At 40.9% G+C, this 19308-nt stretch overlaps 1 pseudogene across 1 annotated transcript; it reads right to left on the reverse strand.

The window, feature by feature from the left end:
- On the reverse strand, positions 3788-15673 carry LOC102167305 (annotated as a pseudogene). The gene is made up of 4 exons (XR_002341623.1): positions 15494-15673; positions 8089-8215; positions 7825-7885; positions 3788-7320 (listed from the first exon to the last, which is right to left on the reverse strand). The product of XR_002341623.1 is annotated as a zinc finger protein 709-like (transcript).

The raw sequence follows: 19308 nt of genomic DNA on the forward strand, positions 1-19308 counted from the left end.
GTCTGCCTCGCAGGCCATCCCCACCGAGCCCTGGATCGCTCTCCTCTACTTGAACTTCCACTGATAGGGAGAGCGGCGGCCTCGAGATCTCATTCCCCAGGTCTCCCAGACACAGAGAGATCACTTTGGGGGCCCTGGAAAGCATTGAAAGCTGTGGCAAGAGCAGGTGGGGACGTGGCTCAGCCCAATTCTGCCTCTTCCCTCAGGAAACTGGGAGCTCGGCCTCCGACTAAGGAGGAGGTACCCCTCCTGCGCCTGCGCACTTCGGGGAAGAGGGAAATCCCGCCTTTGGTGCGTTTTATCTGGAGACCGTGCAGCCCTGCGTTCTAGGGTTTTTTAAGCGAAGGACGCCAGGCTGAGGAGGGTCTGGCTGAGATCGCCATTTCCCACAGATCAGGGCACTGGAGGTAAAAAGATTTTACTTTACCAGAAAAAGAGAAATCACCACCCCCCAGTACTGTAGCCTGAAAACTGTGGAGGCCGATCCTGATGGGAGAGAAAGCCCCAAACATGTTCAGCGCATGCGCTGCTGAAAATGATGGGTGGACCGGGCCAGGGAACAAAGGGGGTGGTGATTTTTGACAGTGGGGTCTGAATAACAGTTACTAGAGCTAGTGAAGTAAGAGTTTTGACTAAGGAACAACCTCCCCTTGGATAAAAGGCAGCTGCAAGCCTTTTCAGCTATGCCCGCTTCATACCACCCTTCTAATAATGTAGCAACTATGTACCCTATGACCAAGCCAGCAGCCCTGCTAATGGAGTTCCCAGCATTGCTTATCAGTTCCGCTTCTGTAACCTTGCTTGCTCAGTTTGTTAGGGAGGAACACTGTCTGCTTGGGGAAGGGGGGAGGTCCGGGATGCTTACATGGGAAAATCAATACCTTGTAATGTGTAGAAGCCTCTGAGAACAAAGACCTGGTGCTCAGACTCGGAGGTGACGCCTCTGAGCCCGCCCTTGTGCTTTTCCACATCTCAAGAGTGCCATTTGTCTCCTTCCGCTGCCACGTTTTTGCGGTTTCTGAAACACCAGGGCATCTCTTTTTGAAATTACTGGTGGTTTTGAAATTATTGTGAAACTGTGCTTGTCGGTACAGAGGTGAGGTTTGTGTGACAGCAGGGAATATTGTGTTCGAGGGGCCTGAGCCTCATGACATGGGTTCTGGATTCTGTCACTGCTTCACCTCAGTCACCTGGGGCTACAACAAAGATAATTCCAGAATGAGGCAGTGTTAACCATAATTCCCAGTAAGCAGGTACAGAGTACACTACAAGAACTTCTTTCATACTTCAATATCCAGAGCCTACAGTGCCTAGAATATTTCTGCTAAACTGGGTATGTTTTCATGTTACAATGCCTGGCATACAAGGAATGCTGAAAAATTAGCATCAAGAGATTAGTCTCTGAGCAAGAAGGCTTTGTGGAACCAGGTATCCTGACTTTGTCCCCTGCTTGCTTTGTACTCTCTCAAAATGTGCAAGCTTTACTTGACTCATGAAGAAAATTAGAGTATCTGGTCTCCTAAGGAGTTTGTGATTACAAATATGTATTTTAAGTGGGTACTTTAAAAAAAAATCTAATACACTGCAAGAAATATTTCAGTATTTAGACAAGAAAAGCAAAACCTGTTCCAGATGACTAGGAGCTGGCCTCACATTACCCAAAAGGCCTAGATAGTTCTCTTGTGGTGCAGTGGGTTAAGCATTCCAGCATTGTCACTGTGGCAGCTTGGGTTGTTGCTGTGGCATGGGTCCCATTCCTGGCCTGATAACTTCCACATGTTGTGAGTTTGGCCAAAAAAAATTAAAAAGCCTGTTGAAGATAGAAACACAACACACACATCCATCATCCCGGACCATGAAGCTCTTCTGTGGGCATGACAGATCAAAACAAAAACAGACATTCTATAACCATATTTCTTCAAATGATAAAAGAGAACATGTTCTAAAGAAACTTTTTTTTTTTTTTTTTTAAATGGCCTAGGGAAGTTCCCAAGCCAGGGATTGAATCCAAGCTTCAGGTGAAACCTATGCCACAGCTGCACCAACACCGGATCCCACTGTGCCAGGCCAGGGATCAACCTGCACCTCTGAGGTGACCTGAACCACTGCAGTCAGATTCTTAACCCACTGCACCACAGCAGGAACTCCCAGATTCTAAAAATTTTAAATGACGAAAATTCCCCTCTTCTCACTTTTTATAAATTAAGTTCAGCGTTATGCTATTTTTTCTGCCTTGTAGATAATAACTATTATGATTACCCTTGACAGAACTTAGCTCATTTCCTCATAGCATCCAATGTAGAATGTCTTGCTTACTTGAATAGCAATCAAATCATCTAATCCAAGTTGAAAATCCAATAGAAAGTCTTTGAGTGCCCTGTTACTGTTACACAGTCAGTCACATTTTTTGGTCATTTCTATTATAAGCATTCGTTATACCCCTCTCTCTCTTTGACAAAAGGCGTGATCATGGTGGTCTTTGGCAGAAGGAGACAGAAAACATGGCTTAAGTGCTTGGTATTATGAATGGGTAAGAAACTAGTCTCATGACAGTTCTGCTGGTGGGTGGTACTGGGTCCAAGGGTCTCTGGCTGCTGTGCCCTGGGGTTCCCAGAGTTGCTGTCAGCCCACTGATAGGTGGGGCTGGTTCCTGACACAGTTGGCTATGACTGGAGTGTCCCTAATATGGTATTGGCCTGCTGGTGAATGGGGCTGGATTCTGGTGTTGGCCCCCTGGTACACAGGGCTGGCTGACTGTGGGGCTCCAGGGGTCCCAGGGCCAGTGCTAGGGCTACTGGGTGTTCAAGGGGTCTTAAGGCAGCTAGCCATCTGGTGGGTGAAGCTGTGTCCTCGCCTGACTAGCTGCCTGGCCTAAGACATCGCAATACTTGTGCCAACAGGCTAGCGGGGAGGGCAGGTTCCACGTACCAATAAACTAGGATGCTTCCAAAACCATACTTGCCAGCCCCAGTGTCCTTATGGTGGAATGAGCTCTCCCAAATGGCTGTCACCAGTGTCTCTGTACCCAGGGTAAGCACCAGTTCCTCCTGCTTCTCCAAGATCAGTGGGTGGGTCAAACCCAGGCTCCTTTCAAATTATTGCCCTGGATCTTGGAGCATGTGTGATTTTGTGTGTGCCCACTTTAAGAGTGGAGTCTACTTCCTACAGCTCTCTGACTCTCCTGAAAGCCCTGCTGGTCTTCAAAGTTAATGATCCACAGCCTCATCTTCCCAGGGCAGGACCTCTAGACTGGGGAGCAAGTTGTGGGATTTGGACCCCCTTGCTCCTTGGGACAACTTATGCATTTGTAATTATCCTCCTGTTTGTGGGTCATGGGTCTTGACTATAATGTTTCTCCACCCCTTCTATTTGTCTTCTTGGGGGTTCTCCCCATCTTTACTTGCAGATCTTTTCTGCTAGTGTTTAGGCCTTTCTCATCAATAGTTGCTCTGCAAACAATTATAGTTTTGTTGTGCACATGGAAAGACGATGAGCTCTGGGTCTTCCTATGCCATTGACTTGGCCATTCTTCAGTTTGGAGGAAAATCTTGACTGGCAGAGCTACAAATGAGGAAAATGGGCTGGAAGCAAGTGAGTGTGAAGGCCTTCTGCTTTTCTGTCTCCTTCCATACAGGCAGCTCTAAAACCTACCTAATCCTATTTCATATCTGTATTTCAAACTATATGTAAATTAGGCTTTGACAAATTTTGACATTGGACAATGAAAGCAACAGAGTCTAGAAAATGTAGTTCACAACATTACTCATATTGACAGAATAGAGTCAAAAAAGGGTCATCTCCTCTAGATTTTATTGTCCTCTTACAGGTCTCTCTTAATGCAAATTCCACAGCCCAAATCCCTGCCAGAAAGAATGGCAAAGAACAAAGGACAAAAGATGAAAATAATTATTCACATGAGACTATATGATGAACTTGGCCTACTAACAAATACATGCCAACTTTTTGTTAGCAAGGAAATGGAGTAAAGATCTTCAGGACAATGAAGAGTTAATATTCTCTTAAGAAAGGTGGAATATGTATATAATGCACAAAGGATGTCAAGAACTTGCCACAGGAGGCCAGTATGATAAACAAGCAAATACCAAAGTGTTATTTTTCAGTGTTCCCTTATTTACAAAAAAAAAAAAAAAAAAAAACCCACAAAATTATATAAAAATTAAACTCACATGTTAGAAATATACTTCAATTTACCCATGGATCCAAGAGTCCTCAAAATAAAAACATAAAATTTAACTGAGCAAAAGCTACAATTACTTACTAAACTTAGAAACAACTGCCTAAAGAGTACCTACAGAATTATTTTTCTTACCTCATTATTACTTGCAAAAATAAGTAAACTCCATGCTACACAGTATGTCACTTATAAAGATAATACATGTTTAAGGTTTATAACATTTCTTCCATTTTGTATCTTTTCAGTATTCTACATAAATTAATTTGCACCAGGCTTACCCATATTACTTATATTAATGTGAGTTTTTCTCCAGTGCAGTTTTCACATGACTATGAAAATATTTTTAAATTGAATAGTTTTACATTTCAGTTGTATGGTATTTGTCCAGTGTACATTCTCATATATAAAGATATAGGGTAAATGAAGATTTTCATTTTTTTATACTTAACAAAATTCTCTCTAGATTAAGTTCTTTTTCAAGAAAAAAGGTGATTGAAGATTTTCCCCAATCCCTCACATTTACATGGTATGCATCATCTTGTGTCTTTGAAATGTTGTGTGATACCAGCTTTACAATATTCCTTACATTGTTTCTGGTATGAGTTCTTTCATGTATTTGAACATAACAGGAAGTGATTAAGGCTTTACCATATTGTTTGCATTCATAGTGTTTCTCTCCAGTGTAAATTCTTTTTTTGTTTGTTTGTTTTCAGAATAAAGTGGGATGAGAGTTCTCTGGTGGCACAGCAGGTTAAGGATCCAGCATTGTCACTGCTGCGGTACAGGTTTGATCCCTGGCCTGGGAACTTTGGCAAGCATGGCAAAAAAAAAAAAAAAAAAAAAAAGGAAAAAGAATGACCGAACTGGGATAGCTGAAGTTTCTACATTCCTTACAATCATAGGCCTACTTTCTGAGTGTTTGCATGCTTTGGGCAATGGAAGTCTCTCCTATAATTTTTACATTCACATGGTTTCTCTCCAGTGTAAGTTTTTTTCACAATTTCATAATAAACTGGAAAAATCAAAGGTTTTCCCAATTCCTTATATTTATAAGGTCCATATCCAGTGTGCTTCACCACATAATTTCAAAATTTGGTGATAGAACTGAAGAATTTACCGCTGTCTTACATTCATAGTGCTACTTTCCAACATGAGTTCTTTCATGGTTTCGTAAAGAATGAAGACGACTGAAAGCTTTATTGCAATTTTTACATTCATATGGTTTCTCTCCGGTATGAGTTCTTTCATGGTTTTGTAATGAACTAGGACAATCAAAGGCTTTTCCACATTTCTTACATGTATAAGGTCCAACTCCAGTGTGCTTTATCATGTGTATTCGAAATTTTGAGAGAAAAATAAAGGCTTTCCCACATTCCTTACATTCATAGGGTTTTTCTCCACTATGAGTTCTTTCATGACTTCGAAGGGAACTGAGATAACTGACAGCTTTACCACATTGCTTACACTGATAGGGTTTTTCCCCAGTATGACTTCTTTCATGTTTCTGAAGGAAACTGGGATAACTGAAGGCTTTACCACATTCCTTACATGCATGAGGTTTCTCTCCAGTATGAGTTCTTTCATGTCTTCGAAGGGACCTGGGAGTACTGAAGGCTTTATAACATTTCTTACATTCATAGGGCTTTTCTACACTGTGAGTCCTTTCATGACTTCGAAAGTAATTGGGACAATCAAAGATTTTCCCACACTCCTTACATTTATAAGGTCCATCTCCAGTGTGCTTCATCACATGCCTTTGAAATTTGGTGAGGGAACTGAAGGCTTTCCCACATTCCTTACATTCATAGGGCTTCTCTCCACTATGACTTCTTTCGTGTTTTCGACATGAATTTGGACAACTGAAGGCTTTACCACATTTCTTACAGTCATAGGGCTTTTCTCCACTGTGTCTCCTTTCATGGCTTTGAAAGGATCTGGGACAACTAAAGGCTTTTCCACATTGCTTACACTCATAGGGTTTTTCCCCACTATGACTTCTTTCATGTCTGCGAATGGAAGTGGGCCAATTGAAAGTTTTCCCACATTGTTTACATTTATAAGGCTTCTCTCCAGTGTGAGTCCTTACATGTATTTGAAATGAACTGGGAGTATTGAATGCTTTGTCACATTCCTTACATTTATAAGGTCCATCTCCAGAGTGACTTATCATGTGTGCTCGAAGGCTTGAGAGAAAAATAAAGCCTTTCCCACATTCCTTACACTCATAGGGTTTCTCTCCATTATGATTTCTTTCATGTTTTCGAAGAGAACTGGAATAACTGAATGCTTTACTACATTTTTTACATTTATAGAATTTCACTCCACTGTGATTTCTTTCATGGTTCTGTAATCCTACACGAGAAATAAAAGCTTTACCACACTGCTTACATTCATAGGGTTTCTCTCCTGTGTGAGTCCTTTCATGTGTTTGAAAAGTTCGACGATATCTAAAGGCTTTTCCACATTGTTTACATTGATAGGGTTTCTCTCCCATGTGGGTTTTTTCATGTATTTGTAGTGCACTTAAAAAACTAAAGACTTTCCCACATTCTTTACATTTATATGGAGCATCTCCAGTGTGCATTATTATGTGTCTTCGAAAGGTTGTGAGCCACTTAAAGGGTTTCCCACATTCCTTACATTTATAGGGTGTATCTCCAGTGTGTGTTATCATGTGTCTTTGAAAGGTTGTGAGCCACATGAAGGATTTCCCACATTCCTTACATTCATAGGGCTTTTCTCCTGTATGAACTCTTTTATGTGTTTGAAAGGATGTGCGAAAACGAAAAGCTTTCCCACATTCCTTACATTTATAGTTTTCCTGTCCATTGTGTTTTCTTTCATGTTTTTCAAAACACTGAAGATAACTGAAGGCTTTGCCACATTCCTTACATTTATATGGCTTCTCTTCATATTTCTGATACTCATATAGTTTGTGCCCACTGTGATGGCTGATGTGCCTTTTAAGGGATGAATGATGCATAAAGGTTTTTCCACATGCACTGCATTCATATGGTTTCACTCCAGTAATTTTCTTCTTTAGTCTGAGTTTTGGAATAAGGCTCAAGTTTTTTGCACACTGACTACCTTCTTTACTTTCACAGAGTCTCTCTAACACAAGACTTCTGTAAAAAAAAAAAAAAAAAAAAAAAAAAATGAGAGTCACATTAGTAATGATTTCTTTACTACCAATTTTTTATTAGGAGGGTATTTGAACTACAATTTTATGTAGCAAAAGTGTAGGTTCTCTCCCTGGTCTGAATTATTTTATCTTACTTATTTTCAAAATTTTCTTACTATAGTTGACTTACAATGTTCTGTCAATTTCTGCTGTACTGAATTATTTTCAATTGAACACAAGAAATGCCCTGCAAGACTACTTTCACTCTTAGAATTACCAAAACAGTGCAATTCATATATAAGGTCTATTAATACTGTTTTCAAGAGAATGATTTTTCAAACATTGAATATCTATGATGTCATTTATTAGAAAGAATTTGGGGGGAAATTTTTCTGAGAGTAAGTAAATTTGAAGCAGGCATTATGTGTTTAGGTTCTTTCTTTTAAAATTTCAATACATACCAGGACACTCACATAAAACACTACTTTCTATAGTGAGTGTGACTTACCTTAGTTTTCTCCCCTGGTTTTTGTACTCATCTTCAATGTCGTGATCCTCCCATTTTTTCCCTAAATTGCAGGTGAAGAAAAGTGATTCCAAAATGTTAGAAATAACAGAAAAATTATTAGATTCTATATGCTCTGTTGGCTGTGACCAGGCCTGGTTTATTTACCAACATCCTCCCTTCTACATAGGATATCTTGGAACAACATTAATGAGTATGAAATATTTGTTCTCTCATGACAAAGTAAAGGAAAGCTGTCATCCTTACCTATTGAGGCCAGGTTTCTGAAGGTTTCCCACATCACATCTTTATAGAGTTTCTTCTGTGAAGGATTCAGTAAAGCCCACTCCTCCAGGTTGAAATTCACAACCACATCTTCAATGGCTACAGAGTCCTAAAATATTCCAAATATGTGTATAGCAGGATGCATGACACTGACAGGACTGGACATCTATACACCATTTATTTGAAGTTTAATGTATGATTCTGTCATCTCCAAACATTTATTCTACCACTTGATCATCAGGAACTTACTCTGTCTATACTTCCTCACAAGTTTAACAGCATCATAAACATGGAAATATTTTTCGAATTCCTGTTATGGCTCAGCAGGTTAAAACCCAACTAGTATCCATGAGGATATAGGTTCAATCCCTGGCCTCACTCAGTGGATTAAGGACCTGTCATTGTTGCAAGCTGTGGTATAGTTTGCAGATGTGGCTTGGATCTAGCATTGCTGTGGCTGTGATATAGGCCAGCAGCTGGAGCTCTGATTCAATCCCTAGCCTGGGAACTTCCATACGCTGCAGGTATGGCCGAAAGAAGAAAAGAACATGGAAATATTTACTGTGATCACGTTACATCTTATTTCTAAGAGCAGGATCCAGAGCATGTTGGGAAATGAGAGAATTTCTATACAAATGAAACAAATGTTACCATTTTAAGACCATCAATGCCTTGTGAGGAAAAATTCTTTCATCTTGTTTTTTTACCCACCATTCACAGCACTTATGAGGCGAAGGGTCAAACCTGCACAAGGTTTTATGATTAAGAACATAATGAAGAACTAGAAGCTTTTTCTTCTATTCTCATCAGCAAACATGAGGGTCCAGGAAACCTGTAAAACTTTTTTATTTTTTCTTTTTTGGCCACCCCACAGCATATGGAGTTCCTGGGCCAAGGATCAGATCCAAGCCACAGCTGTGACTTATGCTATAGTTGTAGCAATGCCAGATCCTTAATGCACTGTGCCAGGCTGGAGATGAAACTTGTGTCCCAGTGCTCCAGAGACTCCATAATCTCATTGTGTCACAGTGGGAACTCCAAACCTGTAAAACTTTTATTAGGATCCAGTTAGCCAGTTTGACTCTACAGTACTCCAGGCCTTTATAAGTAATCAGCTGTAGATGACAAAATGAAAACATTCTTGTGGAGAAGTATTGCTTTTAACTTGTGTAATATTTATCACTGACTCAGTTTTTCCTTTATCTCAAATCCTTTATTTGATGCCCTAGGAAATTAATTGGAACTTAAGAGTTTCAACACTATGAAGACAGCATGCAAACACAAGCCACAAAATCCCTCTACTCATGTGCCTCAAAGCTTAGAGGCCCACATAGGCACCCAGAGTGAGATAATAGGCCAGAAGAGCTCTTTATGGCAGATCTAGAATGATGTGCCCTATGACTTTCTAACCTTGAGAAAGAGATGAGAGTTGCAGATTGCACGTTTGTACAGTGAAAATCACAGTGGTTTGATGATGAACCTGCCCATGAGTATAAAATACATGAATGGGAGTTCCTGTCATGGCACAGCAGAAACAAATCCGACTAGGTACCGTGAGGTTGCGGGTTGGATTCCAGGCCTTGCTCAGTGGGTTAAGGATCTGGCGTTGCCATGAGCTGTGGTGTAGTTTGCAGACACGGCTCAGATCTGGCATTGCTGTGTCTGTGGCAGAGGCCAGCAGCTACAGCTCCGATTAGACCCCTAGCCTGGGAACCTCCGTATGCTGTGGGTGCGGCTCTAAAAAAAACAAAAAAGACAAAAATAAAATAAAAGTAAAATAAAATACATGAATGACCAGCAGTGCTTTCCTCCTAAAGAACATAAATATCCATTTTCAAACTGCATGAGGAAGTTGTTTCCTGACCAGCCACTCTAGAGACTGCCCTGCCAACTTCTCTAATTTCCAAGTACCTGCAAGGTATATAGGAATATAACAACTCAGTCCCTGGGCATAAGAGTTCCTTACGTGATGACAGTAGACATTGACAACAGTGTATGAAAGGGTTTATTGAGGTATCTGAGAAAAGTAAGGCAGGCCTCTCCACTACATGAAATGGTTTCACAAAGCAAAGAAAGATATACTAACTTTTCTAAAACTGAAGTTAGGGGCTGGGTTAGGGGAAGAGTTCACACAAAAGCAGGATCTTAAGAGGATTCAATCTCTTGCCACTGCCAAAGGAAGGAGGACTAAGGCTTTCTGACCATTTTGTATGACAAATGAGGTTTTAAAACAATCAGCAATCAGTCATCAAAAACTGAAGACAGAGACTTCCAGGTTCAAATCTAGCATTTAAGGAACGTAGAAGCCATCATTCTTGGCCTTGAAGAAAAAAATGAAAAAAACGTGAACAACTCTTTCAGATCCATCAGAGCACTGAGGTCACAGGCAAAACAAAACATTCTCTCTAAAACTGGAAAGAAGAAATAAAGATGGCATTGAAAAATAAACACCAAAAATTCTGTTCTTAACAAGGCTGAAAACAATCTATTTCACCAGAGGCTAATACAAAGACAAAAAAAAAAAAAAAAAATCAAACAAAGCAAAAAACCAACCAAACAAGACAGGACACAAAATTCATGAACTGTAAAGCAATGACAAAAGATTTAAAATACAAAAAATAGGAATATCTAAAAGAAAAGAAAAGACACACAGGCATTCCCATCATGGCTCAGTGGTTAATGAACTCGATTAGTATCCATGAGGACATGGGTTCGATCCCTGGCCTCACTCAGTGGGTTAAGGATCCAGGGTTGCCATGAGTTGTGGTGTAAGTTGCAGATGTGGCTCGGATCCCATGTTGCTGTGGCTGTGGTGTAGGCCAGCAGCTACAACTCCAATTCAACCCCTAGCCTGGGAACCTCCATATGACATGGGTGCAGCCCTAAAAAGACCAAATTAAAAAAAAAAAAAAAAAAAACCCACGAAAAGCAAAATAAAAGAAAAAAACACTCTCCTACTTTTCAAAACCAAAAGCTGGTCCTTAGAAAATATTACTAATAATATTAATTAACATACAGTCAAGATAACTGAGAAGGCAAAATAGAAATTACTAATATCAGAAATCTGAGGTGGAAATGAACATAAAAAGACTATACAATTCAACATCCACTTATGATAACAACTTAATAAAAGGAACTCTCTGTTCTTGAGGAAAACATCTACAAAACACCTGCAGCTAACATCATACTTAGATACAACACCAAAAGTGGGGGGAGAAGATAAGTCTCACTTTATTAAAAGGAAAGCTCCAGGAGTTTCCTGGTGGCTCAGCAAGTTAAGGATCTGGCATTCTCACTGCTGTGGCTCAGTTCGATCCCTTGCCCCAGAACTTGTGCATGCCATAAAAACAAAATATAAAACAAACAAACAAAAACCCCCACAAAAATGGAAAGCTCCTGTGCTTGGAGTGGTAAAAGAATGAAAAAACAAATCATGAACTAGGAGAAAGTTTCTGCAACTCACATATCTGATAAATGACTGGTACTCAAAATATACCAAAAATTCTAAAGCTCAATGGTAATAAGACAAACAACTCAAAGATGAGAAAAAGATCTGAAAAGATACCACACCAAACAAGATATACAAGTGGGAAATAAGCAATATGAAAACATGTTCCACAAATATCTTTGGGGAATTACAAATGAAACAACAATGACATGTCACTATACACTTATTAAAATGGCTAAATTTGAAAGCCTCAGAACAGATATTAGTGAAGATGTGAAGCTGCTGGTAATCCTCATTCATCAGTGGTGGGAATGAAATTTGGCATACCTTCATTGGAATATTAAGAATTTTCCGTGAAAACTAATATACTCAAATACATATAGTAAGAACCAGCAATCACATGCTTTGGTATGACCTAAATTAGTTGAAGCCTTAAGTACTCACAAAAGCCTATACATGAGTGTTTGTAGGTACTTCATTCATAACTGACAAGAGTAAGAGTTAAGCATGATGTTCTTCAAGAGACGCATGGATAAATCATCAGTGTCATTACCACTGTAATAAGATGAGATATTGTTCAGTGAAAAAAATGAAGTATCAAGCCATGAAAACACATGAAGGAAACTTAAAATTACATTGCTAAGTAAAAGAAGAAAAGACAATATGATGAGCCAGGAAAAAGATCTTTGGTTCTGAAAGATTTGAGGGTTGGAGAGAGAGATGAATGAATAGGTGAAGCAAAAGAGATTTTGAATGAAGTGAAACTACTCTATATGATACAGAAATGATGGATTAAACATTGTTAATTAAAAATTAAACATTTACCAAAATCCAGAGATCCTATAACACTGAGTCAATGATAATGAAAACTATGGATTTTAATGTATCAATATTGTTCAGTAATTGTAACAAATTTATCACAGTTATACAAAATGTATGAAAACAGTTCAAATTGTGTGTCTACAGAGGGGTTTACGTGGAAACTACTAAGAAAAGAGAGGTACACAGCCACAATACTCAACAGAAAAATATATCCAAAGGAAAGAAATGCACAAACTTCAACCTGCTGAAATAGCAGTGCTTTCTTACAGTGCAGAAGAAAAATCATATTCAGAAAGGTAGACAAATTCCTAACTGTGGGGTCCAGACTCCTGGTTGAAATATAACCTCTAGAGTGAGTTAGTCCCTGTGAAGAGACCCAAAATGAACTCTAGGAGCTCCACACAGTCTCCTCTCACCTGGCAGTGTGGAAATGCTCCCTTCCCCATGGGAGCTTCTATTCTCAAGAGTGAGAAAACTCTCAGTAAGACTCAGTTTAGGAGTCCCCACTGTGGCGCAACAGGATCAGTGGCACCTCTGCAGTGCCAGAATGCAGGTTTCAATCCCTGGCCCTGGTATTCTTTAAATGGCTGCGGCTCAGATCTCATTCCTGGCCCTGGGAACTTCCATATGCTTTGGGGTGGCCAAAAAACAAGACTCAGTTTAAGGAGACAGAACACCTATCTCCACAGACTTCTCAAAGTGCACAAATTATACTTTGATTACATTGTCGTGAATGCAAACACTCAGACATCTAAAGAAACCACAATGATAACTTCAGAAAGAATCACCACATCTCCTCCAGTCCTCCCAGTGCACCTGAAAGCCTCCCCTCCTCTTAGCATAAAGTGGCTGAGAGCAGGTAGGAAACCTACAAGGAAAAGTTCCCCAGGAGGAACCAATGAGTTTTCACTTTCACTTCTCTTTGCAGGCTCAAGGGGGGCTTTGGCTTGGCTCACCCACCATAGGCCATACTCCTCAATGGAATTGCCTGGCACCACTACTACATTTTAATGATACAAATACATTGAGCAATCCAGCAAATTCACTCAAACTCAGTGTTTATGTGCGAAGGAGGAAAGAAAACTGGATCATAGTTTCCTGGTCCAACCAAAAAACCCCAAATATATATGCCTTTCAACAAAAAAGATGTCAGTTAATTATTACTTTCATGGCAAAACTTGTTTTGTAATTAATTAATCATACTTGAACACCTTTGGTCTGCACATCTAAACCTTGAAATTTCATTTGAAATCATCCAACAGTAATGAACAGCCCTCAGAAAATTATCTACAGTCAGGGCAAGAAAGAATGAAACCTGGATTTTTTTTTTTTTTTTTTTTTTGCTTTTTTAGGGCCGCACTAGCAGCACATGGAGGTTCCCAGGCTATGGGTTGAATTGGAGCTGTAGCCACCAGCCTATGCCACAGCCATGCCAGATCCCAACCATGTCTGTGACTTACACCACAGCTCACAGCAAAGTCAGATCCTTAACCCACTGAGTGAGGCCCGGGATGGAACCTGAGTCCTCATGGATGCTAGTCATGATTGGTTTCCACTGGGCCACAACGGGAACTCTGAAACCTGGATCTTAAATGGAACGTGATACTGGAACTTTTTTCTTTTCTCTCCTGAAAACCACCTCTTTCTTGCCTCTGAAAACGTTTTATGTTGTCTCTCAAGCCTACCGATGAAATAAAAAATGTATTTACCCTTACTGAAAAATGGACATTTAAATAAGGCAATAAATCTTTTCAGGTTAACAAAAGCAGGGCTCACAAGGCTGACAGGAGAGATCACCCAGGAAAGTTTCTTTTAGGAGCTTCCAACCAAAGGATTTTCCATAGGATGTCTTTTCCCAGGAAAGATCCTGGGAAGAGAGGCACACGATTTCATACAAGGTAGTTCCAGTGGTCATTCTCCAGCTTTCCTCTCATGTAAAATACACACAAACAAAAAACGAATCTTTGGGAGTTCCCTCCATGGCTCAGCAGAAACAAATCTGACTAGTACCCATAAACATGAAGGTTCAATCCCTGGCCTCGCTCAGCGGGTTAAGGATCCAGCCTTACCCTGAGCTGTGGTGTAGGTCGTGAGCTGTGGTGTAAATCGGCTCAGGTCTGGTGTTGCTGTTGCTGTGGCTGTGGGCACAGGCCGGCAGCTGCAGCTCCGATTCAATCCTGAGCCTGGGTACTTCCACATGCCTCGAGTGTGGGCTTAAAAAAGCAAAAAACAAAAACAAAAAACAAACCAAAAAACACTTTTGTTTGTGGGGGAGGGGGAGGGAAAGGAGGGGATGGACTGGGAATCTGGAGTTAGTAAGTTAGTATATGCAAACTATTGCATTTGGCGTGGATAAACAATGAGATCTTGCTGTATAGCACTGGGAACTATATTCAATCACGTGTGATAGAACAGGATGGAGGATAATGTGAGAAAAGGAATGTATATATATGTGTGTAACAGGGTCACTGCTGTACAGCAGAAATTGGCAGAACATTGTAAATCAAGTATAACTAAAAAAAAAAAAGCCATCTGTGGCTCTACAGAAGAATAGGTAATCAAAATACTGGGGCTGTGACGAGGGACAAATAGTAGAAACTGTTGTGAATCAGAGAGGGGAAGCTGGCGTTTGGGAACGCAACAGAGATTTGGAAATTTCAGGATTTACTGCCAGCCCTAGGAAGAGCCACTTAGGTGAAACAGGTGGATTTGAGACCGTAGTCCCCCAAATATGGAAAACTTAAGAGAAAAACAGGTCCCCATGGGGAAAAAAGGAGGGACTGGGTACCTCACACATCATAGCTCCTACCAAGCATAATGACCTGCCGCGTGGTCACCGCACAATCTGGGCGGAACGCAGGGCGGTGGGCGCAGAGCTGCCCTTTGAGATGCAGGGGCCCAGGTCACTGAGCTCAGGGACGCCCAGGGCTGCAGCTGCCGGCCCCGCCCCCACGCTGAGAGCTGGAGAGACTGAGGTCCAAGCAGTGCCCCCGGGTGGACTCGGGACAGCAGACTCCGGAGCTGATCGCGGGGAGGCCTAGATCCCACCACGGCCATTTCTGGCTGGTTCCAACCCGACCCTCCTCTCCGTCTCCGCACCCAGGAAGTCACACTCACCATTTCTAGACTTAATGGGTCTCCCTGAAGCCTCCCGACGACTCCCACGACCAGTGGCACGTCACAGCGTAACAGAGTCTGCAGCAGAGTCAAAACACCATCTAGGCCGGGTGAGTAGCCAGAGCAAAACCAGAGCGATTAGCTACGTATCCTACTGTTTAGGAGCGTCATCCCACCCACCGGCCCCAGGGACCTCCCTGATTGGACAGTTCCTAAGGCCGCGCCCCCTCATGCCTGAGTGACAGGGGAGGTGGAGCCTCCGGGCTTGGGCGAACTGGTTACAGCCGTTGGCTGTAACTATTGATTTTTAAACAGAACTTCTTCCTGTCCTAAAGCTGACTCTGTAGGCTTCCCGCAACTTGGTCGGAACGCTAGGTCCCAGGTATGCACAGGAAATTCATTAAATTTAAAGAAGAAGTGTAGACAAGAGGATGCACACATCAGGATAGACTGGGACAAGAGGGCTTGTCGTAAGGCTTGTGAAGTCACTCACCGAACTGTGACCCATGTTTGGAAACGCAGCCATTTAAATGTGACATAACTATTTGCAATAGAGTCAGGCTCCATTTTAGTCTTTTGAAATTTGACAGCGATGAGCCTTCTATCCATCTCTTTCCCCCACCACCATTCATTTGGTACTTGAAAGAATCCCAAAGCGCTTGGCTCTGGTAGGAAGTTTGAACAACCGCCCCCCCCCCGCCCCCACCCCCACCAACCCCGCAGCTGGGGTAGGGACTCTTCTCTAAGCTGAGGGCGTGAGATGTGTCATTAAACTATCAGGTTTCATTAAATTCACATTTTACACTGGAAGGAAATTTATTAATAGATCAGTTTTAGCATATGTCCCTGAAGAACAAAGAAATGTAAACAGCTGTAAGATCCCTAAGACAACTGAATTCCTCACCAATAAAACAAAAGCAACAAAGGGGATCCCCGTTGTGGCTCAGCGGAAACAAATCCGACTAGGAACCATGAGGTTGCAGGTTGGATCCCTGGCCTGGCTCAGTGGGTTAAGGATCCGCGCCGCGTTGCCCTGGGCTGTGGTGTAGATCACAGATGCGGCTCCACGCTGGCGTTGCTGTGGTTGTGGTGTAGGCTGGCAGCTATAGCACCCATTAGAACCCTAGCCTGGGAATTTCCATATGCTGCGGGTGCAGCCTTAAAAAGCAAACAAACAAAAAAGCAACAAAAAGTGAGAAGTACCTAGAACTATCCCCAGTGCTCCCCCCCACCCCCAAGATTTACTGAGGTATAATTGACTAATAAAGTGGCCTATATTTAAGGAAGAAAATATGATGATTTATTTATACTGTAGTGTATAAATGAAAATTTTGAGTTCTACACACACACACACACCACAATAACAATTTGCTGTAATGGATGCATTGAATAACCTGAAAACTATTGGATGTCTATTAGCCTGGAATGCAGAAATCTTTTGCACTGCAAAACTCTTAATGCATTTATCCACATATTTGAACTTTTTTTGAGCTATATCACACATTGTAGTAATACAGTGGACCCCTTTAGTGACTGCAACTCACAATTTTTCAGTGAAACTGAGTCCCCCTAAAACAGTTTCCTTACTGAGTTTATGATTAATCTCTCTATTCAAAACAATTTTATTCCCTTTCTCATCCCCTCTGACCTCAATCCTGTGATAACTGGACAGCTGTTGTCAATGTACTAGAAGTGCTAAGGAGATGTCATCATTAATGTACAATCTCAGGTTGTTTCTCAAGAACAAGATAAGCTAACATGGACCTACTTGGGCTAAGAATCTTAAACCAGAAACATCCTGACTCATAAAATTAAGATTAAGAAATGCCATTGGGAATTCCCATGGTGGCTCAGTGGTTAACGAATCCGGCTAGAAACCATGAGGTTGTGGATTCGATCCCTGGCCTTGCTCAGTGGGTTAAGGATCTGGTGTTGCTGCAAGCAGTGGTATAGGTCGCATATGTGGCTTGGATCCCTTGTTGCTGTGGCTGTGGCATAGGCCAGCAGCTACAGCTCCGATTCGACCCCTAGCCTGGGAACCTCCATAAATCGAGGGTGCGGCCCTAAAAAGACACACACGAAAAAGTTATTTGTGATAGAAAACAAACTTATGGCTACCAAAGGGGAAGCAGGGGAGGAGTAAATTAGGAGTTTGGGATTAGCCAATGCAAACTACTGAATATAAAATAAGCAACAAGGTCCCACTGTACAGCATGGGGAACTATGTTCAATATCTTATAGTAAATTATAATGGAAAAGAATCTGAAAAAAATAAAAGCATAAGGGTAGAACTATATGTGCTAGTCTAAAGTGTTATAGAATGATGCAGCTAAGTAAAATGTTTCCATTTTGCAATTAGTTATATATATTATATGTATGTTTCCATTATGGGTTACCTCTACTGAGTAGGACTGAGGGTGTTGAATATTTTCTTTCCAGGTTAAATTTTTCCACACTTTGAAATGTTTACTATGTATGACTTTTAGTTACTTTTAAATGTTTAATTAAACAGGCAATTGTGATTACAACAATAAAAATAAAATAATAAATTAGTCACTTGATTGTAAAATATTAAAAATAAAATATGGGTGGTGTTCTCACTGTGGCACAGTGGGTTAAGTAAGGATCCCATGTGGGATACATACCATCCACTAAACTGTGCCATATGTTGCAACTGGAACTCAGATTAGATCCCTGGCCCAGCAACTTCCTTAGGCCGTGGGTGCAGCAAAAAAATGTATATATATGTGTGTGTGTGTGTATACACACAATACATTTTTTGTTTATCATGAATTGTTTATTTTGTACATCAAATTTCAAAAACTCAGCTTGAGATGTAGAAGTGTGCCTGAGGACTCACTCCTGGCATGTCTTTTATCACTGGCAACTAGATTCCCCACACTCCTATAGATTACAATGTGATTTGTTGCTTATGTCTTTCAGTGTTTATGAAAAAAGAAACAATTTAAATACATATTTTTGTTTCTTCCTCCTGAAATGCAAAGGCAATGTGGTTTACATTTTGAAATATGCTTTGCTTCCTTGTTTATTTAAAATAAATGCTCAGCGTTCCTGTTGAGGCTTAGCGGATTAAGAACCCGACTAGCATCTGTGAGGATGCAGGTTCAATCCCTAGCCTCGTTCAGTGGGTTAAGGACCCGGCATTGCAATGACGCAGGTTGCAGATGCAGCTCAGATCCCGTATTGCTGTGACTATGGCATAGACCTCAGCTGCAGCTCTGATTCAACTCCTAGCCTAGGAACTTCCATATGTTGCAGGTGTGGCAAATAAATGAAATGAAATAAAAATTTTAGGTGGTATCTATACCAAACGGAGGATGTGAAACAACCATTCCTTCAAGATCCCACCCAGGCTCCAGACACAATTTCAGCTGACCAAGCCAAGAGGAAACAGACTCCAGCACAGATGAAGTCCCCAGAACCAAGATAGTTTAAGGAGCTGGTAAACCTCAGAATGAAGAGCCAAAAGAATTGTTAAAATTCACACATAATGATCAGACACAACTTAGAATAGATTTACAAGGAGATCCTGCTGAATAGCATTGAGAACTTTGTCTAGATACTCATATTGCAACAGAAGAAAGGGTGGGGGAAAAAATGTAATTGTAATGTATACATGTAAGGATAACCTGACCCCCTTGCTGTACAGTGGGAAAATAAAAAAAATAAAAAATAAAAAAAAATAAAAAGGACTATATAAAGTGAAAAAAAAAATTCACACATAATGACCTAAATCATCCTTCCCCTTTCTCTTTGAGATTATGTGACCTATTACAGGAAACCCTAACTATAAA

This window comes from Sus scrofa, chromosome 2 (assembly GCF_000003025.6).
Source record: "Sus scrofa isolate TJ Tabasco breed Duroc chromosome 2, Sscrofa11.1, whole genome shotgun sequence".
Lineage (NCBI taxonomy): Eukaryota > Metazoa > Chordata > Mammalia > Artiodactyla > Suidae > Sus > Sus scrofa.